The sequence below is a fragment of the Sphaeramia orbicularis genome, chromosome 8 (assembly GCF_902148855.1).
Source record: "Sphaeramia orbicularis chromosome 8, fSphaOr1.1, whole genome shotgun sequence".
Lineage (NCBI taxonomy): Eukaryota > Metazoa > Chordata > Actinopteri > Kurtiformes > Apogonidae > Sphaeramia > Sphaeramia orbicularis.
The window spans coordinates 23,378,420-23,406,213 of NC_043964.1; the positions used below are offsets into that span (position 1 = coordinate 23,378,420).

The 27,794-nt window shown below is 35.1% G+C and overlaps 1 protein-coding gene across 4 annotated transcripts in view; it reads left to right on the forward strand.

Annotated features, from left to right (window-relative positions):
- Positions 1 to 27,794, forward strand: part of gjc1 (gap junction protein gamma 1) — an 81,398-nt gene that overhangs the window by 43,918 nt on the left and 9,686 nt on the right. The window contains exon 1 of one of the 4 annotated variants that reach the window (XM_030141713.1): positions 16,800 to 17,093. The exons of 2 other annotated variants lie outside the window; for them this stretch is intronic. The gene's annotated coding sequence lies outside the window, so the exon portion shown is untranslated. Of the gene's footprint in view, positions 1 to 16,799; positions 17,094 to 17,724; positions 17,803 to 27,794 lie in introns of those variants that run through there. One more of the 4 variants, XM_030141715.1, reaches the window with a different exon arrangement.

A 27,794-nucleotide genomic window follows, 5' to 3' on the forward strand; every position in this document is an offset into this window, starting at 1 on the left:
ATGACTGGACAGAGGGATATTGGTGAATCAACAGGGTCATGACGTCTTTAAGGTAGGTTTTAGTGTTAAAGTCACACAGGGTAGAACTGGGACGTGTTGAGCTGCAAATCAAATGCTCTAGCACTGAGGTACACTCCTGAGAAAACTGATCCACTTAAGGATATAACATTAATTATTGTTGTTTTCCTCTGATGTGCATTTGTAGAGGTGATACATTACAAAGGGGATTAATGGAGGATCAAGTAAAATGCTCTAATGCTGAGCTGAACCCCCCCCCGCTTAGACTGTTACTTTAATACAGTTAAAGCTGCAGGAGCCAAAAATCAGGGGGAAAATGCCAGAATAAAAAAAAAAAAAATTCCTGCCTGCAGCTTTCTCCCAAATCAAAATACTAAATATAGATGACCACAGCAATGTCTAACCATGTTTATGGATGAGTGAAGTAATTATAGATTTTATGGAACCCTGAAGCTTTCCCTAAATACGCATGATAAGATGTCATTAGATTAGTGCAAAATCTGTCAGAAGTATGCGCATGGAGTTGGCTATTATTGCAGTTCTATAAGATTTATTATCACCGGAGGAATTCTGTGTATAGGCTGCTGGAAATAAGGATTTTAACATTATCAGTAGAGTATTAACCTTTTTTTTTTTTTTTTTTTAATTGTGTTGATCTGTTGATCTGCATTTCTGAGCTATCCTCTCATAAAAGCAAGAAAATTAGTGATAAAATAAAACATACATTTAAACAAAGTCTCTTAAATGTGTAATGTTGCAATTCTATGTATTCTGCATTGGTAAAGGCATGAATGTTGTTGGTTTAATGCACTCTTGAATAATATTTCCTTTGCTTTAAAAACGCTGAAAGTGATTTATCACATTAATTAAGAATGTGTTTTTTTTGGTATAGTACTGCCAAATATGACTATGGGTAAAAGATTATACATGAGTCATTTTATTCTTTTATCATTCACCTTTTATTTACAGCCAAGCATTCAAGCCATGGTAGCGTAAAGCAGAAAGATGCAACATTACACTAAAGCACTAGTGTAAAGGACTTCACTAGCTGGATTTCCAGTACCCTCAGAAATATGCAAAATGTAAAGTGTGCAATAAAAAACTAGTAATGGAAACACAGAAATGTCGCAAAAACTGTCAAAGATCGCAAAAAAGCTTTTACCATGAGGTGGTTTTTGAGGCATTTCCATATACACTACAAACAAAAAATTAAGGATATTTCTTTTTTTTTTTTTTCATCATTTTTGCCATTTTTAAATAATACTATGTCTGGTCATTAATTTAAAAAAATGTATTTTAATTCAATTCACACATAAAAAAGTAAAGAGCGCTGTGCAAGAATTCCAACTGAAAAAAATAGCCCAAAAATTAGAAATAACCTTAACTTTTTGTTTGCAGTGTAGAAGTATTGAGCAAAAGTGTAACGGAAACACATTTTGCACATTTTCACTAGTCACGGCATAACAAGTCTGGTGTCACGAGAGGTTCAATAACGTCACATCAATAAGCCTGCTCTGTCACTCTTTCTCTCTCTGTCATTATGGAGTATTTTATGAGAATCACGACATATCGCGAGACAGGACTTTACTAGAATCACACATCAGAAGCCAAAAACTCAATGAAAACATATACAAGCGGCAATTGTACTTTGGCGAAACTGTAGAAATATTGTTTTTATTTTGTGGAAAACTGTAATGGAAACCCTGCTAATGTTGGAGAGCTTCGAGAACATAAATGCACATCACATTTGCTCAAAAATAACAGTGTGCAAACCTGGAAAGAGCATAAATATATGCTAAAGCAGGGGTCATCAACCCTGGTCTTCGAGATCTACTATCCTGCATGTTTTAGACGTTCCCCTCTTCCAACACACCTGACAGTTGTTATCAGGCTTCTGCAGGGCTTGATCATAGACTTATCATTTGAATCAGGTGTGTTAGAAGAGGAATACATCTAAAACATGCAGGATAGTAGATCTCGAGGGTCAGGGTTGGTGACCCCTGTGCTAAACTATCATTGCACTTCTGTGTGGTTTATCAGCAATCAGAGGTTCATTCCACAGTAGCTGCATCTATATAAACTATAAAGTTGATGTGATAATACTAAGGTAGTATGGGATACAGGACTGGTAATCTTTAAAGCTCCTATGGCGTTTTGTAATTATCTGTAGGCCCACGGATATTTTAGCCTGCATCCTCTGAAGCCTCAACACAAAAGTGTAAGCCCTGTATTGTTCAGAGAAAAGACCTGTTGATGTGCAGTCGAGTGCTCTTCTGCTGAGCTATAGCCCCAGAACGCTTTTCCTTTTCTATAAGAATCATATATAAGCTTTCATCTGTAAGTGTTCACCTCCTAATGCTGCTTGCAAAAAAATAAAAAATAAAAATGCAGCCCAGCAACACTGATTTTCATTTTTTTAGTCACTCATGCAGAGACTGAAAAACTAAAAGGAATCCTATCATTGAAGCAAAGAAATGCATGAAATATTAAGTGTCATCGCAGCCACAGGAGCCAAGCAGTATGTCAGTATGTTGTGAAAACTTACAGGTTTCCGTTCCAGCCAGACATTACACTTCAGGTAGATGTACTAATAAATTCCACCTCTGTGACTGACTCATCGGTGATTTCAGGTACGTGGATCAGCAGTTGTAGTAAAAGTATGCATATTCAATGTAAAATCTGTTCACTTAGAAAAATTTGTGTGATGACATTTGTGGAACAGAACTACATAAGATTACTGTTATTATTTATTCATATTACATGTAGTAAAACAGTGGTTTATGACAACAGAGGCAGCAAGAGATTGATTGGACATACTACAACATTACAAACTCTTCATGTCATTTCCTTTACAGTAACCAAAGACAAACTGTTTCATAATACTTGAACTGCAGCCAGATAGTCGACTGTCTGCTCAGGCTTTGTGTTACCTGGAAACACAACATGCCTACGATCAGTAAAAAGGACAAAGAGGAAAACCAGAGTCCAACAGAGAAACTCCCAACCTTTCAAACAATTAAAGCAACCATGTGGTAGAAGGCATTTGCAAGGCACTATCAACACAGAACATGTTTCAGTATCATCCTTCTTGTAGCCAAAATAATCCCAGATAACTGACGTTGCTTTTCTTTTTGGCATCAAGTCTTTGTTTTTGGTGATTTTCTCCTGTTTGTTGCTCATTTTTCAATGTTGTTACCAGCAACATTATGGAGGACTGAACCTGTCGTATTTAAAAATATATACAGAAATATAAAAATGGCTTGATAAATTCATTTATTTATCTATTTTGTCCTCATTTATATTTTTCCTTATTTAATTTTATCCCTGGATTTATTTCTGTGTTGCTTTCTATTTACATTTTCTTCAGTATTCCCCCTTTTTTATTTTCTTCCTCTATTTCTGCATTGGTTTGTATTTACATTTTCGTTATCTCTTTTCTTATTTATTTCTATATCTTATTTTCATCTGACATCTTATTAATTTATTGGCATTTTTTTTTTATTCACAGTCATATATACCTCTTCAGTATTCCCCCTTTTTCATTTTCTTCCTCTATTTATTTCTCCAAGTCTATTTATTTCTGCGTTGCTTTCTATTTACATTTTCTTTATCTCTTTACTTATTTATTTCTATACTTATTTCATCTCACATCTTATTAAATTATTGGGTTTGTTTATTCATTGCCATATTTACCTCTTCAGTATTCCCCCTTTTGCCCTTTCTTTCTCTATTTATTTCTGCTTGTCCTTTTTACATGTCAGGAGTTATCAGGAGATAGTTTTTTCAAGAAAACAAATATCACACTGCTCATGTAGAGGGCTTCAAAACTCATGTATCAAATATAATATGCTTGGTGTTATAGGGTTAAAAGTAAAACAGATGGACTTTTAGTTCAATATGTACAATAGTATAAATTCTTTAGAAGACTTTCCAGGAGCTTGGAGTGTAATGGCTGAAAGAAACATCACAAAATGTCTTGGTTTTGCTTTCTGGAACACCTAATGTAATAAGTTGTTCCAGTGTAAGTTATTACAGTCATTAGGCTAAATGGTATTGAACATTTTGGCCAATTTATTCAGATGAAACCTGCTCAGCCAGCACAAAAACAAGAAAGTTTATAGGTTGCTTCTGCATGCCTGACACAAAATCACAAAGATAATATAATGAAATATCTGCCATATAATATAAGCCATAGGATGTGTTATCTATTCACAAGTTATCCTAAAATCACTTTGCGATGTAAATCCATACATATTTATCACTTAATGTAGAGGAAAGATTTTAGGCATTACTCTTTTTACTAATGTGGTTTTCCTCTTAGTCTGTTGCCCCTTCATAACATTGCTTTATACAGTATTCATTGTGTAAAGGTATAGTATGAAGTGTACTCAAACCAAGTAGGGGCAAGAGATATAAAACACTCCAGTAAATAGACAAGACCACACCATTTACAGTAACAGCAACTCATCTAAGTGACTCTATGTCTGAAATATGCAGACAGTATCGAGGAGTTCAGTTACTCTCAAAGCAAACACTAAAACTCACACAGAATTCACTAAATACTTCTTATTGGTATTTTTGCTGTGGCCATGTGACAGACTTTCTGTTAAATCTGGGAAAGTTCAGTGTCGGGAAGCTGATATTCAGATGTTATTCACGGGTAGTAAACACAGAAATTCCTGACTTCAAGTGTTGATGTTGATTATTCATATAAACCGTGCTGTCGTCTGTACAAATCTAAAGTTGTTCAAGAAGTTTTCCATGTCACGTCACATCTGTCTCAGGCTTAATCTCCTTTTATCAAGCCATCAATTCAACAACTCTTAAATAGTCTTATAAATAGTTTTTTTCCCAAAAACACCAAAAAAACACAAATCCATCAGTCAAAACTCTTCTTAACAGACGACACTCTGTCAAATGAGCTAAATTATCTTGGCTTATGTAGAGAAGCTGAAGGATTATGGGAGTTCAGTAACACCAATCTCCTCATTGCATTAATGAGTAGTCTCATTTGTGACATGTTGACCAAAGTTAGCGCTAAGAAGTAAAGCTGTTGCCGTTCTGCTGTGGAAGAAGAAGAAATAATAATAATAAAGTAAATAAAGAAGGAACTGAATGAATGAATGAATGAATGAATGAATGAATGCTGTGTCTATTTTTTTTATTATTGTTGCAGCTATAGTATAAACAAAGCACATGAGCATATGACAAAAACAGTATCATGGTTTTGATGTATAAACAATACAATAAAGGAATGGGAAACAAGAAATTAAAAAAAAAGAAAGGAAACTGAAATTTATAATACCACGATAGTATGAGTCCACTCAGCAGTAGGGGTGAATCAGTCTTCACTACTGATAAACCCTAGTAAAGGGTTCCAGATCTTACAGAAGAGTCTTGATTTGTCATTGTATCTAGTCTTTTCAAGATGTAATACATTCCTCATTTCTTTTAGCCACATTTCATAAGTTGGTGCAGAGTCAGAGGGTCTATTTGATATTATATAATTTTGCACAAAATGTCATGGTTTGTAGTAAAGACAGTAGAGTAACATCTAATTTTGTATCAAATGCTCATTTTAGAGAAGAGTTTATTTTGCTTCTGAAGCGTTTGGCATCACCCCAAAGGCAGTATTAAATGCTTCCTGAAGTGTTTAAGGGCTTTTTAAAGACTTTTTCTGGAGGTCACCAACAGCCTCTGGTGGTCAGATACTAAGGCTGTACTATGACCTTCAAAAATGGGCATTTTGGAGAGGTGTTCATTTTGCTTCTGAAGTGTTTTCCATCACTTCTAAGGGAGTATTAAATGCTCTGTGAGGTGTTTCAGGTTATTTTTTTTAGGCTTTTTCAGGTGGTCAGTTAGGACTTCCAGTGGCAAAATAGTAAAGGTGTGTGCACTCCAAAAATTGTTTGGAATTTTTCTCCAGGTGGTCACCAAAAGGTGGAAGAGGACTGAGTTGAGTGTTTTTCCTTTGTAAATGGTGGTTTTAGAGAGAAATTGAACCCATAACCTTTGTGTTGTGAAGCAATAGTGCTAACCACTGCACCACTGTACTGAAGTCCAATCCAAACATACTCATTTTGGACCAATTTTTACATATGATTCTAAAGTGTTTTAGATCATTGATGAGGTATTAATAAGCTTTTCACGTTGTGTTTCAGGGATTTTTAAATGTTTTTCTCATGTGGTCACCAACACTCTCTGATGAACAGATACTAAGGCTATACTACGTTGTACAAAAATGGTCATTTTTGAGAGGTGTTTATTTTGCTTCTAAAGTGTTTTATGTCACTTCTAGGAAACTATTGGGTGCTTTCTGAAGTGTTACATTGCTTTTTAAGGACTTTTTTTCTGGAGATCCCCAATGGCGTCTGGTGGTCAAATGCTAAGGCTATAATATGACCTCCAAAGATGGTCATGTTGGACAGGTATTTATTTTGCTTGTCAAGTGTGCTGTATCCCTTGTAAGGCAGTAATGAAGTAGTCCATGAGGTGTTTGAGGCAATTAGCAATGACTTCCTGTGGTAAAATGGTGAAGGTACTCCAACCTTTTCTAGGAATTCTTCTAGTTGGTCACCATAAGGAATGGAGTAAGACACTATAGGAAATGGTTGTTTTGGAGAGAAATTGAACCCAGGACCTTCTCCTTTAAAGTCAAGAGTGCTAACCACTGCACCACTGTATTGCCCACTAGTGCTACTTAAAAAAGTTTTCACACATGAAACTCTTTTCTATGATTTTCAAAAATGATCATTTTGGAGAGGGGATTAATTTGCTTCTTAAGTGTTTTGCATGACTTCTAAGGCAGTATTAAGTGCTTCCTAAAGTGTTTCCAGGGTTTTTGAAGATTTTTTCTGGTGATTGCCAATGGCCCCTGGTAGTCAAATACTAGAGCTATACTATGACCTCTCTATAACGCTTTAACTGGTGAATCAATGTTGTAGAGGATGAGGGTGTTTCCACGGTAACTATGGAGCCTCTGAACGTCCAAATGGGTCATACTTGATGACCATGAAAAGATGACAAACTACATTTTACACCAATTAGGATCAGTGGATCAACAGGTATTAAACATTTTGCATCAGTAAACAGTTTTGGTCGACAGTGGATGTTTGGGTCTTTATGGGTTAAAAAAAAAGGATCATATAAAAATATAGAATATAAAAACGTACCCTCCAAAGGTACAACCTATATACACATGAATTCAGGTTTTCAACCTCTGTAACCATTCATATTCTGAAATATATGCACTATCTGAACAGTGAATAGATAAGTACGTTATTTACCTTCAAAATAATTAGTATTTTGCTTAAATATATTGGAAAAATCCCTTCTTCATTACAGTACAGTTCACATCTACTACACGAGTCACATTTTACATCTACACTCCTTTTACTCCCTCTGCTAATTATACGCTTTTGACGTCAGATTTCCAAAAAACACATAAAAAGGTCATAATGGTGTTGTTAAATCACACAGCACCACAGAGTGTCTGAGCGCAGTCCGTGGATGTAGTTTTGTCGACCCACTCACACCAGCCTGTATGAATTAGTCTCATTTGCATCGCTGGTCGTCTGCAGGAGCTATTCCTAGTTATAACATTTAGCACCAGAGCTGAGAGAAACACACTGCCCTCTGGTTTTATTCTAGCTCTGGTTCATTTTGTTGAATCATTAGCGGACGCCCACCTCCTCCCACTTTGTTTGACCTCCTGCAGCATCGTAACACTGTGTGGAGTTATGATGGGAGTTACTGTCATTTTAATAGTAGCACTCTAACAGACCCTCCTCACTCATTTTTCTCCTGATTCTCATCTGGTCCATTTGAAGCCAGAAAGTTCAATATATAAAAGTTGTGATCTGTCATAACCATATTGTTTTATGATTTCAACCTTGCTGTTAAAACATTATGATATATAGCCTATATACAGTTGTGCTCATAAGTTTACATACCCTGATAGAGTGCGCATGGGACGGTCTTGGATGTTCCAACGTGACGATGACCCAAAACACAAGTCCACCTGTCATTGGCTACAGCAGAAAAAAGTGAGGGTGAAGGAGTGTCCATCTCAGTCTGCTGACCTCTATATCACTGAGCCACTTTGGGGAGGTCTGAAACATGCAGTTCATGCAAGAAAATCCAAAATCTTAAAGGAACTGAAGGTGTTTTGCCAAGAAGAATGGGCAGCGTTACCGTCTGAGAAAAAAAAGAGCCTCATCCAGAACTACCACAAAAGAGTTCAAGCTGTCATTGATGTTAAAGGGGGCGAAACAGAGGGTTAAGAACTAGGGTATGGAAACTTTAGATCAGGGTCATTTGGATAGTTTCTGTTGTCAGTATGACTTAAAAAGAACAAACGCATTTGTCTGATAATAAATGGCTTCACCCAACCACTAGCCACGAGTAAAAGAAAAGTTTTTGTATTATCATTCATATTCTCTGAAAAATGGCCAAAGAATCATAAATTCTGCTAGGGTATGTAAACTTATGAGCACAACTATATATGTATATATATATATATATATATATATATATATATATATATATATATATATATATATATATATACTTCTTATGTCTGTTAACTTGACTGAGTTTCCCAATCTTTGCAATGATTTGAAAACTTCAGCCCTATTTGCATGGGACTAGTACAGGGGCAGACTTATGCTGCCTTCCAGGCAACCTGTAACTCATGTTTTTCCAACCTTCTACCAGTGAAAATGCACTGGAATGGCAGTCAAACCTGTGACTTCCCACCCGTGAACTCGTACGAGATCGATGTACTCCTAGTTCTGATGTCAAGTAGCAATGGCGGCCCCCATGGATGTGGTGTTTATGCAGATTGTTTATTAAAACAAAGCATTGCTCTGACATTTATCTGCAAATGTTCTGCATAATAGGCAGCTACTCTAGCGTTAGCTAGTTTTCAGTCCATTGAGTGCAAGAATAAATTAATACCAAATACGTATCCAAATATACAAATGACACAACATAAAAGGTAGAACAGCTTCTCTTGCCTTATGCGCCGTTTTTACTCCTGTTTCCCTCAAATAACCAAGGAGAAAGCACCTTTGGTGATAAAAATGATTGTAAATGAGCATAATGTACAGTCCGACATGATGGTTTGTTTACATCTAGCTACCACAGTTCCTTGCACTCTGGCAGTTTGGCGTGACTTGGCTGAAACGCTACCAAGTCATGAGTTGTGGTTTGAAGTCGTGACTTACGGGCTCAAAAAATGGCCTGGAATTCAGCATAATGGAGGGGTAAGGGGGGATTTGTCCGTAAGCTTCTCACGGCATTGAAACAGTGAATTGTGTAAAATTGATTTTAAGGAGTGTTTTAGGCCCTGTCCATACAAAGATGGTTTCGGTTGTATCCGCTAAAGTTTTGTATCAGATAAACCTTTCTTCCACTCCAAACCAGCATTTTCCGTCGCTGAAACAGCAACTTTTTGAAACCAGGTCCCAGAGTGCATGAAGTTGAAAATGCCAGTTTCGTGTTTTCATCTGTGTGACCATACTGCAACTTTTCTAAAACTGATGATGTCATAGCCCCACCTCTCTAGCCTTTCACCCCAGAAGCAAGACGCCACTTCAATGGTGGACTACAGAGTTGTGCTCGTGCTACAACAGCTGCAGAGCTTATTAGAAACACTGAATCAAAATCTTCAGCTACTCTTTCATTACAATGAGCAGCAAACAATCACAGCTAACAATATTCACTACATGCTCTGGGATCTAGAGTTGTTGTTGGTGTTGTTCTTGTTCTTCTGTAGTCTATGGTTTGTATACAGTGCACAAGCTTTATGCGCATGCTCCACGTCTTCTTCTCTGTTTGTTGTGAGAGCATTACAGCGCCACATACAGGCCTGGCATTTGTACTACATCGTTTTCAGTCATTTTCAGTGGTTTTGTGTGGATGCAGATATTTCCTGAAACGACCCCATGTTTACGGAACACTTTTTTGAAAACGACAAAGACAAAGATCGGATAAGAAAAGATACGGTTTCGTGTGGACATGGCCTTATTCTTCTAATCCACCACATCACACTATGCCATATGTTTCTTACACAGCAGAACTTTTACCTGCATTGGAATATTTTCCTTTTGCCCTTAATACTTAATACAAAATCTTTAAAGACCTGGAACTATTTTTGCATTTGTTGTGAAAATCAGGTATTTTCCTATATCTAATTTTAGTGATCATATAGATGTTCATAGAAGCGCAGACTAAATTCAAAGGTTAAAACATCAAAAAGTAGAGAAAAGTGTCTTTTTAGCTAAATATATTGTTAACTAAATATAAAGAAAAGTGTCTACCACTGCTGTCATTTGTCAAGCTCCATGCGTTTTACTGGTGAATCAATGCTGCAGAGGATGACGGTGTTTCCATGTTCTCTACTGAGCCTCTGAACGTCCACAAAAAACACATCTGATGCCTCTGAAAAGCTGAGAAACTGTATTTTACCTGAATTATCTAAATGTATTGATAGTATTTCAACAGCTATTCCATATTTTAGATCAGTAGATGCCTTTGGTCACCAGTGTAAAAAAAACACAGTGACAGTGTGCTAAGATAACATAAACATTTACAAGTATTTTTTTCATTGTTTATTGAATGCCAGCCCATGTAAAAAAAAAAAAAAAAAAAAAAAAAAAAGTTTAGATCTGGACTAGTATAACCTCTTAACCTGTAGTGATTCGTAAGAACCAAAGAGGTTGTCTGTGATCTTAAATTGAAATAATTACTTGCAATATTTCAGTAAACCTAGAGATCCTGTGATAATGTGACTCAAAATCAACATCAATGTGAATCAAGTGACAGTTCAGCCTATTTCCTGGTTCAGGATGATGGAGTCTGTGCTGGTGAAGATAATGCAAATTCACAAGGCTTATTTTAGCTTAAATCCTTCAGAAAAACAACATGTCAAAAGTTGGACAGACAGCATGAGAACAGCTACAGTGAGGAACATTTGAGCCTCCCCTTATCATCAGAACCAAGGAATAATGTCAGAAAATTAGTGTAAAAAACATCAAACACTGACACTGGGGATTGATTTCCAAATCATCAGCAGGTCCTGTGCAAATAGGGCTTTTAACAAATATGCAAATACATGTTATTAGATTATTTTCTACATATTAAAAGTCTTTACTTGTTAACCTGTGTGTTCCACTTTAAAGGAGTGATATTTTGCTTTTTTTAAATGGTGCTTTGAACATCCCTCTGTGTGGAGATAGCTGTTCAATCATCTAAAATTCTAAAACTTGTTTCTGAGCGCAACATACACGCTAGAAGATCATTGCTGAAAAATACTGTGAACTTATGGCACTGAACTGTAAAGTTGGAAACTTTTTTTTTTTTTTTTTTTTTTAATCATTTTTGTGTTCTTTTTTGGGTAGGCTAAAAATCATGGTTCAGTGGTTGTCCCAGTCAGTACAACACGACAATATATTAAATCCAAGGTTATAATAGTTTTGGATTTTTCATTATAGTTTAGTTTTATTTAGTTTTGACTTTTTTTTCTCTAATTCAGTTAGTTTTAATTCATTTTTAGAGCAGGTTTGCTAGTTTTTATTAGTTTTTGTTATTTTCTAAATGCTTAGTTTTAGTTTTTTTATATCTTTTATCGTCTTCACCGTCGTATTCAAATAAATCCCGTACAGGACTCTGCTGCTTTCTCCCAACTTCTAGTCTCCATGTTTCCAGGTAGAGTGGGGATGAGAAGACGACTCTAAACGACAAGTGATGAGAAGTGACGGACCGTTACATATCATATGGTGCCAGCGACTAAAATTGCTAGAGCGAAATAAATCGATTTCATATCAATCCGACATTGACAAAGACAAAAACAAAGGGAATTTTATCCATAATTTTTATCTGTTTTAGTTAGTTTTGTAAGCACACAATACAGTTTCAGTTAGTTATTGCTTTTTTCTTTTAATTATAGTTTTTATTTATTTCAGTTAACAAAAATGTTTTTTCAATTCTAGTTTTCGTCATTTCGTTAGTTTTCGTTAACGATAATAACCTTGATTAAGTCATAATAAAAACACACTATTATATTCATGTTACTTGGCTAGGTTATAGTTGTCACTTAAAGGAGTAATATTTGCTTTTTAAATGGAATTATTCATTTTAAAACATTTCCCTGTGATCTACATAAACTGTAAATGCTCTGCTTGGGTCTGAATTCTTCATTAATTCAACTCCACAGGTCCATCTTCAACCTATTTCTGACTAATGACACCAGAACGATCATTTTGATCGCTGGCTCTTTAAATGCAAATGAGCCACTTCAAGCCCCACACCCTCCAGGTTGTTGGCTGTGCTGCTCTGTCCTGTTCAACCAACAACTGAACATTTTAGGTAATCGGCATGAAGTTTGGACATATTTTCAGTATGGACTACAACCACTGCTGCTGACAAACAATTATGTCGAACTCAAAGAAATGTTTGTCGGAAGTCTACACGTATGTGCAAATGTCATGGCATAACTTGTTATAGATGCAACAAAGTAAACAGGAATTGAAACGGGTTGTAGAAATCCACCTGATTTTTGCCGGAATGAATATAAAGGTAGGTTTGCAGCACCTGGAGGGTTCAAATTCAAACTTTTTGAACTAGTAGGGTCCAAATGCACAAATAAATGAACCAAAGACTAATAAAATATGACCCCTTTAAGCCCTTAGTGTATGATTCATCTAACTGTCAACCATCAGGTTTTTCCGTTAATTTGTCACCTCTTTGTATATGAAGTGCAACTCATGATTCTCCCTTTGGACTACACAGTTTACCTTTAAACAACAATGGCAGAAACACCAAGTATCTCCACTTAATGTCAGTGCAAAACAAAAGCAATACATCATCTCAGCTCCTCTGTGAGCTGAGTCTGCAAAAGATGACCTCAATCGTGTCAAAACACACAGATACAAAGATAAACATAAGGGAGTTTTGCAAACCCTAAAGCCATTTAGTCTGCATTTATCACAAGTCAGAGGTTGAACATAAGTGTAGCTGAACTGGAACGGCTTTCAAAGACTCCACTTCTGAGGTACATCATCTACAGTAAAGGTTTTAGGACTGAATAACGGTACTTAAATCACAGCTACATAACCTCACAAGGTCGACGTAACTGTATTTTGGTTTTACTGCGAATCAGTCATCATTATCAAAAGTCCCATGAAGCCGTCACATCAAAAATAGATGATGAGGACTTGAAATTACCCAAGATGACAAGTTAAAAAGATATCCATCACATGACTTAACACAATAATATTAATGAAAAAACGGGAAAACTGGGGGAGTTTGCATTCAAGCCAAACATTTTAGAGAAGACTTTGGACTTTGAGCGACATGATATGAATTTAAAGAGGATTTATACTCTCTGATTCGCAGCGTATGATCTGTGAAATTTGTTGATAGCAAATGGTCCGCTCAGAAGAGAGCGATAAGAAAAGAGGCTGAGATAGCGTGCAATTTGAGCAAACGGAGCTGGTGAGATGGATTTGGACAAAATCAAATGAACATCTTTTATTGTTCATAGCGTCAGATGATTATGAATCTATGAGGAGGCGTGAGAGAGGGAACAGAGGGATAGAGTGAGGAGGGCATGCAGAGGCTGAAAGTGATGGGGAGGATTAGTCAGAACTGAATGTCCACATTTCTGCAAAAAGAAAACTCTTCGTCTGATTAACAGTACTATAGTTTCAACTTTATAATAAATTTGATTTAATTATGTGGTTTAATCTGTGGAAAGGATCAGAGATGGAAGACAAAAATAACACCATACATGCCCAAAAAATAAATGTTTCTAAAATGTTTAAAACCTCTTAATTAATCCTATTCATATGCGTTCATATTTGGACATTCAGAGGATCTGTCATGTTCTGTAGCATTAATTCATCATAGGAACTAATTGCAACTGTAGACCAAAGTTATAGTAGTTTGGATTTTTCATTAAGTTTAGTTTTGTTTCTTTTTTCTGTTATTCAATTAGTTATAATTAGTTTTTAGGGCAGGTCTGCTAGTTTTTAATAGTTATTGTGTTTTTTTCTAAATGCTTAGTTTTAGTTCAGTTTTAGTATTAGTTTTATTTTTTTTCATATCTTTTATCTTCCTCGCCGTCATTTTCAAATAAATCCCAGACAGGACTCGGCTGTTTTCTCCCAACTTTAGTCTCCATGTTGTCAGGTAAACTGAAAACGAGAAGCCGACTCTAAACGATAAGCGCCGTACGGTGCCACCAGCTGAAATTGCTTGAGCGAAATAAATTGATTTCATATCAATCCAACTCTGACAAAGGTGAAAACAAAGGGAATTTTATCCATAATTTTTAGACGTTTTAGATAGTTTTGTAAGCACACAATACAGTTTCAATTAGTAATTGTTTTTTCTTTTAATTATAGTTTGTTTGTTTTTTCAGTTTATGAAAATGTTTTGTCAATTCTAGTTTTTGTCATTTGTTAGTTTTCGTTAACAATAATAACCTTGCTGTAGACGAGCAATGATTTGGAAGGAAGTCTAGAAATTTAAGTAGAACTTTCTAAACTGAAACTTTCTAAGAATTTGGTATGAGCCCACAAAAAGAAAGAAAGAAAGAAAGAAAGAAAGACAGAAAGAAAGAAAGAGGAATACAGAAAGAATCTGGTTAATTTGTCCTTTCTCTGATAAATGAAATGTTAAATTTTGAGTTTAAGTGAAGCATACTTTCGGTTTTGTATTCTTCATCTCTGCTTATTTATCGTATAATCCACAGATTTTTTTTTTTTTTAAAGAAAAAAGTACACAAGTGAGAGAAGGGTAGGGGATAGGATAAGTGAAATTTTGACCACAGAAACATGATTTTTAAATTTGGATTAATTTTATGTATTCCTTTATTTATTTATTTTTAACTTTTCTTCCTGTCTTAATGCATTTATTCATTTCATATTTTGTTTCATATTTGCAGATGTTGAGAGTTATGAAGTTATGACATTAATGAAAATGAGCATTGATTTGATAATATGTAATATCTTTAAACTCTTTTTGAGCTCATTTAAACATATTTGTAAAGTACAAATTGGATCTTATTGTCAGTACACAGGTACAAGTACTCAGAAAATGAAAATGAAAGTAAAGGTTTATACTATAGGAGGACAGTACATGGGAATCTACATATGTGAATGTATTCAATAAAACATCCACAAAATGCTACTGAAAATACTATTTATTGATCATGCCAACGCACTACCCAAATATTATTAATGTACAGCAGCAATAAGACTAATGTACAAACTAAACTGTGCAGCTCTTAAAATGTACAAGTATCACTATCCAACTGAAAACATTACTCTACAAGTAAAGATCTGCAGTGAAGTAGATGAATAAAACATGTTTTAACTCACTTCGAGTTAATTTACTGTTTGATTTATTGGTTTGAGAAGCTTTTGGACATAATTGTAGTTTGATTTAAGTACAGTTTTGAGAGCACAGATGTTTAGGGGAGATTCATACTGGGTCTAAACACTAAAATCTGTTTCTTGATCAAAACATTTTAATGCACACAGACAGCAAACTTACTCCAACATTCTTCATTCTACTTTAAGTGTGTCTTGACTGAAATACTGTAAGTGAATGTATAAGCAAGTAGTGCAAGGAGTGAAAAAAAAAAAAAATTAAACAGATGTACAGTATTTATCATGCACAGAGAAACAAATATGCAAATTTGTCTGTAAATTTTATCTTGGGACTTATTTAAAAAACTTTTGACATAAATTTAGGCTGAAATAAGAAGATGAAATGTCAGAGAGAAACTATTTCTCAAAATAAATTATGTGTATATTTATTTTTGCTGATATTGCACTTTTAGACTCAGAGATGCATATTTTATTTAGTGTATCTCACTTTGATGTAGTTGTTTTGCAGAATAAAAAAATGTAAAAAGTTATGTGGGTGAGACCAAAAACCCCAAGAGTTTATAATAATAATAATAATAATAATAATAAAAATAAATAAATAAATAAAATAAAATAAAATAATAATAATAATGGATTAGATTTCTATAGCGCTTCTCAAGGCACCCAAAGTGCTTTACATTATTGATCCATTATAAGATTATCAGTGACAAATAAGAAAGGGCAAAATCAAATAATAAAGATAAAACAAAAACCTATATATATTATTTACAGCTGTGCAATTCTGATCATGCCACAGGTTGAATAGGGATAAATAAGTATAAGCAAGACAATAACCAAAGAATATGCAAATTAGTAACAATAAATTTAAAAAAATATATATAAAAGAGATCAAAATAGTGGTTTTGTTTGAATATACAGTATATGGATGACAAAGGGAGATTTTTTTGTAAATGGGAACATAAACTTATACTTACACTATAGTAACTATACCCAAAAAATACACAATGCTTACATCTACTCTGAAAACTACAAAAATACAAACGATGCTTGGAGTAAAGACAAGAAATAAATGACTTAACTTGTTCACATTAAAATACACATTAAAAAAAAAAAGACTCTGCAATTGCTATATTTTTAAGCCTCGCCTGTGCCTGAGGTCTAAATGTAATGATATCATTTACCTCCAGGATCTGGATACACCCCCTATGTTATTACTGTCTGCACCGCCCCCTCCTCCCTTTACCCCTCTGAGGGGTATTAAAACCCCACCACCACCACCTCCTCATCACCATCATACAAACACACCCATCCCAACCCCCAACTATGACCCAGTTTGGAGGGGATGAAGGGTTAGTGAGGACCATTGTAAGTACCACGGGGAGAGAGGCAAGATGCTCTGCCTCCCTCATCCCTCTTCCCTCTCCCTTTCAGACGGAGCTCACACTTGGTTGAACACACACACTGAGGCTCTTCATGAGAGGACGGCGGTGGAGCTGTTGGTTTTGTTTTGAGTTTTTTGTTGTCGGGATGCCGTGCTTGATTTTAGGTCAGGGCTGTTTGATGTCAGCCCAGGTTAAGGGGTATGTAAAGGAGGCTAAGTGAGACAGGGGGACAGAGATGAGGGGCCTCGGGTTGACAGACAAAGAAAACAGTACCTGGCGTCTGGGAAGGAATAGAGTGAGTATGCTGCTTTATTGTTCAATTTATGTGCCTTGTTTTAGCTTTATGTGGATTTTTCTTGCATTTGTTCATTTAAAAGTGACTTTCAGTGATGCCAATATTGTTAAAATTTGATCTGTATCATATCTAACTTGAACCTAAATGGCCTCTACGTCCTGTGCTGGTTCACTGTTTTCCAAAGTTCTCCATAATCTTTTGCATAACTTATTATTAACCCTAAAGCAAACTTCTGTGCCTTTTTTTTCCCAGTAAGATGCTAAATAAAGTGCACAGATGCACACAGAGAGCGTGCAGCTGTCTCAGAGATTCTTCCTGTAACATATGGAACTGGTTTACCGTTGTGTTTCTTCCCTTCGGACACTGTTAATGAGGGAATTTTTAGTTTCCCACGAACACACGGGGTGAAACAGTCCGGCCCCTCTGCAAAATGAAGAAGAATAGCTCATTCATTCATTCATTCATTCATTCATCTAAGCAAAAAGACTTCTGGAGCTTCTCTCACAGGCCACAGTTTCACGTATGACCACCCAAAAAACTGCTCTAGAGTTGTGCTCTACAATCTCTATTTTTATCTCTGGATTCCTTTATGTCTTCCGCTACACGTTTTATGAGCCTGAGGCCCAAATTGGGTTGTACTGTCTGTTCTACTCAGTGGAATTTATACTTTATTTGTGTTTCATGGCTGCGAACATTTATCACCCCACAAGTAAGTTTCATTTGTGTTTGTGTGTGCATGCGCCATACAATCTGGGAGAGATTACTCTATGAAATGGATGTGATTAACAACTCTGATAACCTTCTGTGGATGCAAAGTCACTCTTGGCATGCATGTTTTTAATCACTTCAGGGACTCTTTGGAACAAAGTTGCTGCTCAGAGAAAAAAAAAAGAAAACAGAAAGTGTTGATAAGAAGTCCATTTTTAGCGATGCTGGATTTTTGATGATTTGAATATCTCTGACAAAGGAGCTTAAACAGCCTCTTCTGAGGACCAGAAGGGGGACTACAATATAAGAAACCTCCTGTGCTGTTTAAGCCAAGCATTTTTGCCAGTTCTCGGTCCTCTACAGTGCTGTTACATTTCATATCATGAATTTACAGGCAGAGGGTGGTGGCCTTTCTGTGACATGCTGTTGCTTTTAAATGTGGGGGTTTGATCCCCAAATAACCGCAATTTAACCTACATATGACAATCCGGGGGGTTATAATGGACAGATGTGTGGCCAGCTACAGTGTGAGCAGATTAATTTGATCTGTGCAGCCTGTGTGGGACAAGGTGGAGGCTCAGAAGGGCATCGGTGAAGCTCAGGGATGCCGCTGGCTGAATAGAAGAAAAGTGCATGTGGCAGTGACCCTCAAACAAGGACAGATCTCTGAACATCAGCCCTGACAGAACCTGCTCGGAGGTCTCAGATACGTCTCTAGTGGCAGTGGGAGACACTCACAGTGGGATTTAAGACAGAACGTCAGTGTCTTTAAAATCAGCCTCAGTAAATATCTATACATGCATCAAATCCATTTATAAATTGAATGGCAAACAATCATGTCAGACATTTCGTTTTACTGTTTATTTTCTGAAAAATACATATCTATTCTATTACATTGAGGTTTGCAAAGCCAGCACTTTCAGTCTTTGCACACTGCAGCACTTTTTTTGCCACTGGGAAGCTTTGAACTCAAGCTACCGCCTGATTGGGTTCAGTCTGACAGCAGATCTCCACCGATTCAGTTTTTTTTTTTTTTTTTTTAAGGTTTCTCTTCACATAAAGTGTAGAAATGTGACTCCCTCACACAGGTAGAACTTCATTTCTGAAGTAGGCAGTGTAATTAACCTCTATATTTCTGCCACCTCCTCGTGTTTCGCCTCATTGTTGCTTACTTCAACATTGACGACAGCTGAATATGTTTAGCTGAAAATCCACACGCCACCTTTATCTGATTTAACTTGAAACAGATGAGTGAATATTTATTTGACTTAATCACCCGATTGTGATAATTTTAAGTGTGAGACCGCAGAGAATTTTGTATGACACCGATCATTAATGTAACAGGCAGCCCCATTAAACATCAGCACAATACTACAGACATACTATTACAGAATAATGACTTTAAAGTCGGAATGAGGAGTGTTTTAAAGGCAGCGATCCAACGGCAGATCGGCAGGATCAGCGGCCAAACCAATCATGCTGAAAACGCTGATGATTACTTTTATTGGATCCTTTACAAGTGCTTTAAAAACACTCAGAAGTCTAATTGATAATCAGTGTAATGATGGATCAGTCAGGGAGATGTTTGCATCGAGGCAAAAAACGTGTATAAGAAGAAGGAAATGACGCAATAGCGCTTTAAAAATAGTAACCGCATGAAAACATCCATATAAATATAGACTCTTCATGGTTTTGCAGAGTAAATATGTTTAATCTGTCTATAAATGTAGACATTAGTATGCTTCGCTTGCTTAAAGTTCATCCACAGGCTAATAAATTTATTATGCTAACACAGACTCATTAGGGCTTTTTTCTACAGTTTACAGTACGTTTATTATCCAAAGTGCCCTTGGCCTGTGCCTATTAATATGAATGTGCCTTTATGTGTGTAGGAGGGCCTGTTTTTGTATATATAAATCTGAATATATGCAGAAATAACAGGAATATGTAAACACAAAACTGTTGACACAGAGACACACATCATTGCACACAAAAACAACACATGGAAATTTAAGAACTGCAAAAAAAAGAGGCAGAATAATGTTGAAATGTGTTGCTTTTGACAGAACTGTTTGTCATTTGTTATTGCCTGTCACACAAGACTCTGCTGTTTATCACATGTTGATATAAAAGACATTAAAAAGACATCAGTCAGCTTATATCATTTGCTTCGTCTTTATCGGGACTCACATGTTCAGAGGTTGATACTGTACTTGAAGTTTATGGCACCATCTGAATTGCTTAGATACAATCAAATATTGAAAAATGTGCCATTGTTTTAGAGTAAATCAGATTAGTAACAGTCTCACAGCTTTAATAGATTTTTAGAAATGGTATTATGTTAACAGAAAACTGAGGTTTATGTATGCTAAAAAAATTTTTGAGTGTAAAAATGGCGCAGGAATGAAACATAAATATAAAGAACTGAAGCGGGCATTTTAAATTAACTTCATTGTTGATATTTTTATGCTACAAATGAATGATAGCGGGGTTTTACAGGCCAATATAATAACATATTTTGGAAGATTAAAAAGCTGACAGTATATTAATCATCTTGTCCCACCTCCGAAGAATTGTGACTTAAAAAAAAAAAAAGCATATCAGAAATTGACTACTTTTATTTAATTAAAAGAGAGTGACTCTTGAACTCAACATTAAGTCAAAGTAAATAAATACATTTGAAGCACAAAGCAAATAACTGGTAAATGTAGGAATGAACATCAAAATAAGCTTAAAAAATTTAAGCAGCAGTGATTTTCAACTTCTGAACACACACATTTTAAATTCAGGTGTGTAATTTTAACAAGTGGCTGAGCTACAAAACAACATAATATAATTTTATATTACAATAAATATGGTTGCAATAAACATTTTTAGTTTGTCTTGATTATTCATTTGGTTTACATTACATTTGCATCTAAAATTCCAAAGTGTTTTCAGTGCACGTTTTTGCTTAATTTTACTCAACATTGAGCTTTTTTTTTTTTTTTTTTAAAAACAGATTATTAATATTTTGTTGTTATTCTATGTATATATTTCTGAAATATTTGGCATGTTCTGACCATATTTCAATTAAATAGGAATGGGAAGTTAAGCTGTAAGTGTGATGCGTCCTGGTATTTTTGTCCATATAGTGTATTATCTTCTCTTTACAATTAAGAAGTCTAATATTAACCAACTGTCAACTAGTATTGATAATTGTGAAAATGTCCTGTCGACACTGATCGGCTCTTATAGACCGACGACATTTATGGCAGCTTCCAAATTAATTTTTCACTACACAAGCTAAGTGGTTTGTCACCATTTATTATAATATTATCCTTTAAATTTGGCATTTTCCGTAAAAATCTGCTGTTTACTGTATTTATAGTACAGATCATGTAGCTGTACATAAAAGCTCAGAGTAAATATCATTAACTGAACATAAAAAAAGACTATAACCACTGTCATTTGTCAAATTACATGAGCCTTATTGAAAAGTACATTTTTGTTGTTTCCACACTGTAAGCCCGGAAGTTGTATTTTACTAAAATGCTTTAATTACAATGTACCTAAATGTTCTAAGTTTTTTTGACATTACTGTAAAATCTTAAGTATATTCTACTAATTTGTAGACATAGTTGAAAGTATGAAAAAGTTTTAGCTGAATGGGTTTAAATCACTCAGTTTTAGTCATGACCACACCTTTGTATCTCTGCATTGCATTGTGGGTTTTGGGCATGTTGTTGAAAATGTGTTATTTTTATGTGCAGGGGTTCAGCGGAATTGTGGTGTTAGTGTTAATTTGGACTTAATGTGTGTATGGCAGTGTTTATTGGCCTTTTTGTGTTTGTTTTGTACTTTTGTAGAGGTGCACCATGAGTGAGAGCCATAGGACGAACAATAGTTTCCTGTTCATTCAAGATTGGTCTCATTTAATAAAAATCTTAATGCCTTACCAAATGAAAAGCCTGTACTGTAGTGGTAAATGATATTAAGCTAACTTCCACCTACACTGTGATATGTAAAAGTGAATAATTATGTAAAGCACTTCATATCGCAAAAGATTTTAATTTAAGTCAACTTGGAATTGAGTAAAATAAACTGATGATATTAAGTCTAATGATTACACAAAGCGATTGACACTGCAACAAATTTTAAGTTAAATTAACTTGGCATTTAGTGTGTTGTACTTAAAATAGCAATTCTATTCAAATCAAGCATTTAAGTTTAATACACTCAAGTCTTCATTACTTAAATTTTTTAAGGCAATGAGTTACTTGAGATTTTTTAAGTAAAGTCAACTTATCCAGTCTTACAGTGCATGTTCACCTCTGAACATCCGAATGGGTCATATCTGATACCGATGAAAAGCTGAGAAATTACATTTTACCTGAATTATTTTCACATATTGATAGGATTAATAGATCTATACTTATTAAACATTTTAGATCAGAATCTCTTTATTGTCATTGTACAAGTACAATGAAACTGAGGTAGATCAGTAGATGGTTTTGGTTGCCGTGGTGACTGGTTGGGTCTTTGAAGGTTAATGTTAAGGTTAAAAATAATTAATCTATGACTAATAAAATGCTGAGGATTTGTATTTTCTGAGTAATATGAATTTGGTTGTAATAAAATGGAAAATTGGTGTAGATAAAAGTCACCCAAAGACTACATCCAAGACATTAGAACAGTTAGAACAGTCGATCAGATTTCTAGATTTAATCTGTTTCATATGTGAATAGGGATGTAACAATTACCGGTATAAGGTAAAATTGCTAACAGTTAGTATTACCGTTTAAATTCTAATTATCATGATAACCGTGTTTGATTACTGCACTTTTCTGGAGAAAACACCTACACTATAAAAAAAAAAAAAAAAGGTTAAAAAACCCCCAGTAATATTCCAGCAGCTGGGGTGCCAAAAAAATACTGTTAAATAACAGAAATAACCATCTTATAAAAGTTCAGTAATTTTCCATAATTAAAATACAGTTTTTTGCCCTAACTTTACATGATATTTTGCATATTTTTTGACTTTTTAATGTTTAATAAAGAATATTTACATGTATTAACAATCAAATTAGCTATAAATATATATAGAAATAATTTTCAATGAGACTAAGTTGTACAATCCACTGATAAAAACTGCATTTTGACAGTTTATCAGTGCTTATACATGTTATACATTCACAAAAAACACATTTATTCAGCATTTTTGTTGTGAAACCTCCCATAATTACACAAGATATTTGACAATTAACAAACAAGTGTTGTTAAACTTACAGAACAAATACTTCTTTTACAGTTAATTGTCAGTAATTTTATCTCGTTTTATTTATTTATTTATTTATTTATTTATTTATTTATTTATTTATTTTTACAGTACTAAATTTTAATTTAACAGTTTAATCTCATAAATAGAAAAGAAATATTTGTGAAATTACAATACATTTGCAAATGTATTTTAACTGTATTTTTCTGTAAAAAAAAAAAAAAAAAGAAAAAAATTCTTTTAAAAAAATGGAAATTTTTTGGTTATTCACAGTTACAGTTTTTTCATGTTATTTTACATTTGACATGTAAAATCACAGTCTATTTTTGTCATTTCATTGATATTTTCCTGTATCTTAAAAATACAGTAAAAATCTGTAAAATAAACAGTGAAAATTCTGTTAAATTACAGATTTTTTTTTACAGTGCACTTTTTTGAACATTTTGAGCATAATTTCAACAATACCGCGATGATAATGATAACCGTGATAATTTTGGTCAAAATAACCATGATATGAAATTTTCATATCGTTACATCTGTGTATGTGAATAAACAACACAGACCAGACAGATACCGTTTCCTATACAGACATCATGAACTGTCAAACCTGTTGCTGCCAGAACTCGCTGTGGTGAAACATAGTACATCTCTCTCTGTTATGTAATCTCACCCCTGGTCCACCTGCAGCTGTCCCTGACTCGGGTCGGGGGTTTGTCCTGGGGTGGTCTCGTTCCCGTGGCGCCCCTCCCACGCCCAGGGCCTTCCACTTGCATCCACGTAATGAGTCACTCCGGTGAATAAGGAGCACCTCAACTAACCCTGACGCAGTTTTGCTCAGTCCGCTGCTTTACGCCACATGCTTTTTGAGGCTGCACGTGTTCGTCTGTCTCTGCTCTTCTGTTCTGTGTCTGGATATGAGTGTCAGCCGATCCTAAGGGATGGAAGCCAGTAGCGGAGGGGATCCCTGCAGTGACAGTAACTCTAATTGTAACTGTTGGCTTGAGTTAGTGAGTAAAGTTCTGATGTTGAGAATGTCTCCTTTAGGACCTGGTGTTGTTGACCTTTGACCTTGTGGTGTTCTGGTAGGCCTATTAGCTGTGTATCTATGAAGCCAAAACGAGGACTTTTGTTAAATGTTTGATATTGAAAATAAAATTTGGCATAGGAAACACACCCTGAAAACTGAAAAAATAAACACTGGCATTTAAAAACATGTATTGTAAAAAATTGTAATGGGATCAAAACAGGTATTAGCTGAAGTTTAAAACACAGACATTATTTAATTTTATTTTTTATTTTTTGAATTTTGATGTGTTTTTGAATGAAAATCACTGTTTTATCAATGACAATTTATAATTTCAATGATGTTTTTCTTTATTTTTTTAAATCAAAATATTTTAATTTTTTTCCAGAACATAGTGCACAGGTGTTCAGTTGTTACAGACAAGTTGTACAAATAGATGTATGTCAGCATCTTAGCACATTAAGACAAAGAAGAGTTATACTTAAAAGAAATTAAATAAAATAGAAAATAAATAAAGACCAAAAATAATCCCCAGTCACTGCCAGCGAGCTTTCGAATATTGGTATTATCCTGTCATAACAATGATGCATGGACTAGATTGGTAAGTTGGGATACTGTCAAATGTTCATAAAGCCTGAAACATGTTTAACCCTTGCTTGCATGAATCATGAAAACTATAGTCAAGATTTTTTTCCTCTATAGGCATGAAAAAAAACCCAATGCGATTGAAATATTTTTTATGAACTTATTTTTCATGGAGTTACAAAAATGTCCACTCAGCTGGACACCAAGCATTTAATTTTTGAAGAAAAAAAAAACATGTACCCATCATCAGAAAATGAGATACTGTGTGAAAACTATGAAATAAAAACATTTTTCATGCAGCTAATCTGACACATTCATATTTTAACATACTCTAATATTAGTTATTACTAACTTCATGCAGATAATAAGCAAAAAGACAGTAATGGTATGAATTGCAGTGTATGGGATGATGCATAAGTATCCACTGTGTGCTGAAATACAACTAAAACAACAAAACCCATGAATATACAAGAGAACAGATGTAGAATAACTGTCCACTTTAGTGACCACTATGCATGAAAGGGTTAAAAAAGGGCCCCCACGCCTTCTGGAACTTTCCGTTTGAACGCCTAAGTGAGTACCTGACTTTTTCGAGCTTCAGGCAGGACATGATATCTACACGTTTTTCTCTTTTGATCACAGTTTTTTTAAGCTTACTGTGATTTTTCAGTTTCAACTTTCTGTAACCTTTGTGGCATGGAGGGGAGGGAGGGGTTCCCAAAGTGGGGTATGCATACCCCCAGGGGTACTTGGAACAAGCCCTAGGGGTACTTGAAATTTTTTTGGGAAAAACACATTAAATAAGTCATCATGTACTGAATACAAAATGAATAATGAGAATTAATGCTGAAATAAATGCATTCATATAATAGTTTTACTGTCAATCATCTTGTTTAAGCTTTGGTAACATTTTAAGAACATTTCTATTTTATATTATTCAAGATAAATTTATTTGAGTAGCTAAGTGATTGTATTTTGGTGATGAAAGGTTCATTTATTAATTAATGATCAATTTATTCATTTTTCTTAATGAGTTCATATTTTGCATACAAAATTTACTTTAAAAAATTGGTAATTTTCTATATATTACAGTTAAATATATGTTGTTTGTTGACAAAGTTTTGAAAATATTAACAGACACCTTTGGCACAGGAACAAATTATGCCTAATTTTTTATTATTATTTTTTTTAATCAAAAATGCTGAAGTCAGAGTTGGGGGTACTTGGCTCAAAAAGTATATTTCAGAGGGTACTCCACTGGAAAAAGTTTGAGAACCACTGGATTAGGGAATAAACTATAGAACATACAAATAGCTTTGTTTGCTTTCACTCTTGAATGTCAAACATGCACTAACATTTTGCATTTAATTCAAACAAACCTCATAAAGGGTTATAAAGGGGAAGTTAAAGGAGTGTGAGATCTACCTGCTGCAGCCTCAGCATCATCTAAATGTAATTCTAGGACATCGCAATTATTCATAAACAATAGTAAAAGCAGGTTGACGCAGTGAAATGATGCTAACATTAACAGTATCTGTAGAACCCAGAGGAGTTTCACCTTTTCATGCAAGAATTTTGAGAACCTTAGTCAAGACTTTTTTCCTGAGTGTTTTTATTCCTCTTTACGCATAAAAAAAAACAATGTGAAGGGGATTTTTTTTATGAAGCTATTTTTCATGGAGTTACAAAAATGTCCACTAAGCTGGACACCATGCATTTAATATTTGAAGCAAAGATTAAAACCGATCATCGAAAAGTGATATACTGTTTGAAAACTATGAAATAAAAACATTTTTCATGCCGCTCACATTTTATCATACTTTAATATTAGTTATTACTCCCTTCATGGAGATAATGTGCAACAAAAGCCCAACTTTTTGATTAGGAAAATAGTTAATTACAGTCTAACAACAATTAGCAATTGATTTACACTAAAACACGTTAGTGCAGATCAGGTTTATCAAGAACAGTAAAGTTACAGTAATGGTGTGAATGTCAGTGTATGGGATGGTGCATAAGTGTCCACTGTGTTGGCTGATATGAAACTAAAACAACATAAAACATAAAACATGGATATACAAACGAACAGCTGTAGAATAACTGTCCACTGTAGTGACCAGTATGCATGAAAGGGTTAATGTTCGCGGCTGAGTCACCGCCCCCTTTGCAAAGCAGCCAATCACAGACGTTCCATAGGTGCAGTTTAATTGGATGCTGTGGTTAAATGTTTGTACGTGTTGGAGGTGTTTCCCCCTTTGTCGTAATGGAAGCTCTGCATATGTTATAAATGGCCCTAGTGTTGTCTTTACCGGTGAAATACAACCAAAATACGGAAATGACGTGTGGTGTATTTCACATGATGACGTTGCAGAAGCGATAAGCAGAACTGTTGAGGAATCAGATGAACGATTCAGAAGAACTGAGCTACTGGGAGCTGGTTCTGTCTCTACAAGAACCGGGTCTTAATTCCCATCCCTATAGAGCCATTGATCCTGGATGCGATTCCCTTTCAAACCTCCTTTACCTCCTATTATGTAAACACTCCATGTGACTAAATTTGAGAGAATTTCACGCCTTTGCAACCGAACATCTACGTGTGACATCATTTCCACTAATTTGCTGCTCATTGTTTGTATCAGAGTTTGAGACACACACAAAGGCTGCCTGCTGTCTGTGTGGTACTATTCGGGAGGCTGACTCACCCTCCTAACTTAATGCACAAAGTCAGCTTCTTTCCTCTAACTGCCCCACTAGCTCCTGCAGACGTAAATTGGATGAGAAAGCAAAATGTCAAGTTACATGTGGCTGAGCTGGAGTATTAAACCTAGGCAGTCGTGGTCTTGGGCTGGAGCGTCTCTCCTGGTCAGGAGGTAGTGTGACAGTTCCTCGTGCGAACACTACCTAGGAAACACAAAGGAGGAATGTTTCAGTTCCTCTGTGTTTTGTGATGGGAAAGGACGGTGTTTAGCAACGTCTGCAAAATGGCTAAGAATGAAGTCTGGCTGCAGTCTAATATTTAGCCAGAACTTTATATATATAGCACTTAGAGCACCTTTCCCTATTTGTCTCAGAGATCATTCGGCATCATGAAGTGCTTAAATGCAACTTTATTTTCAGTGAGCTCTTT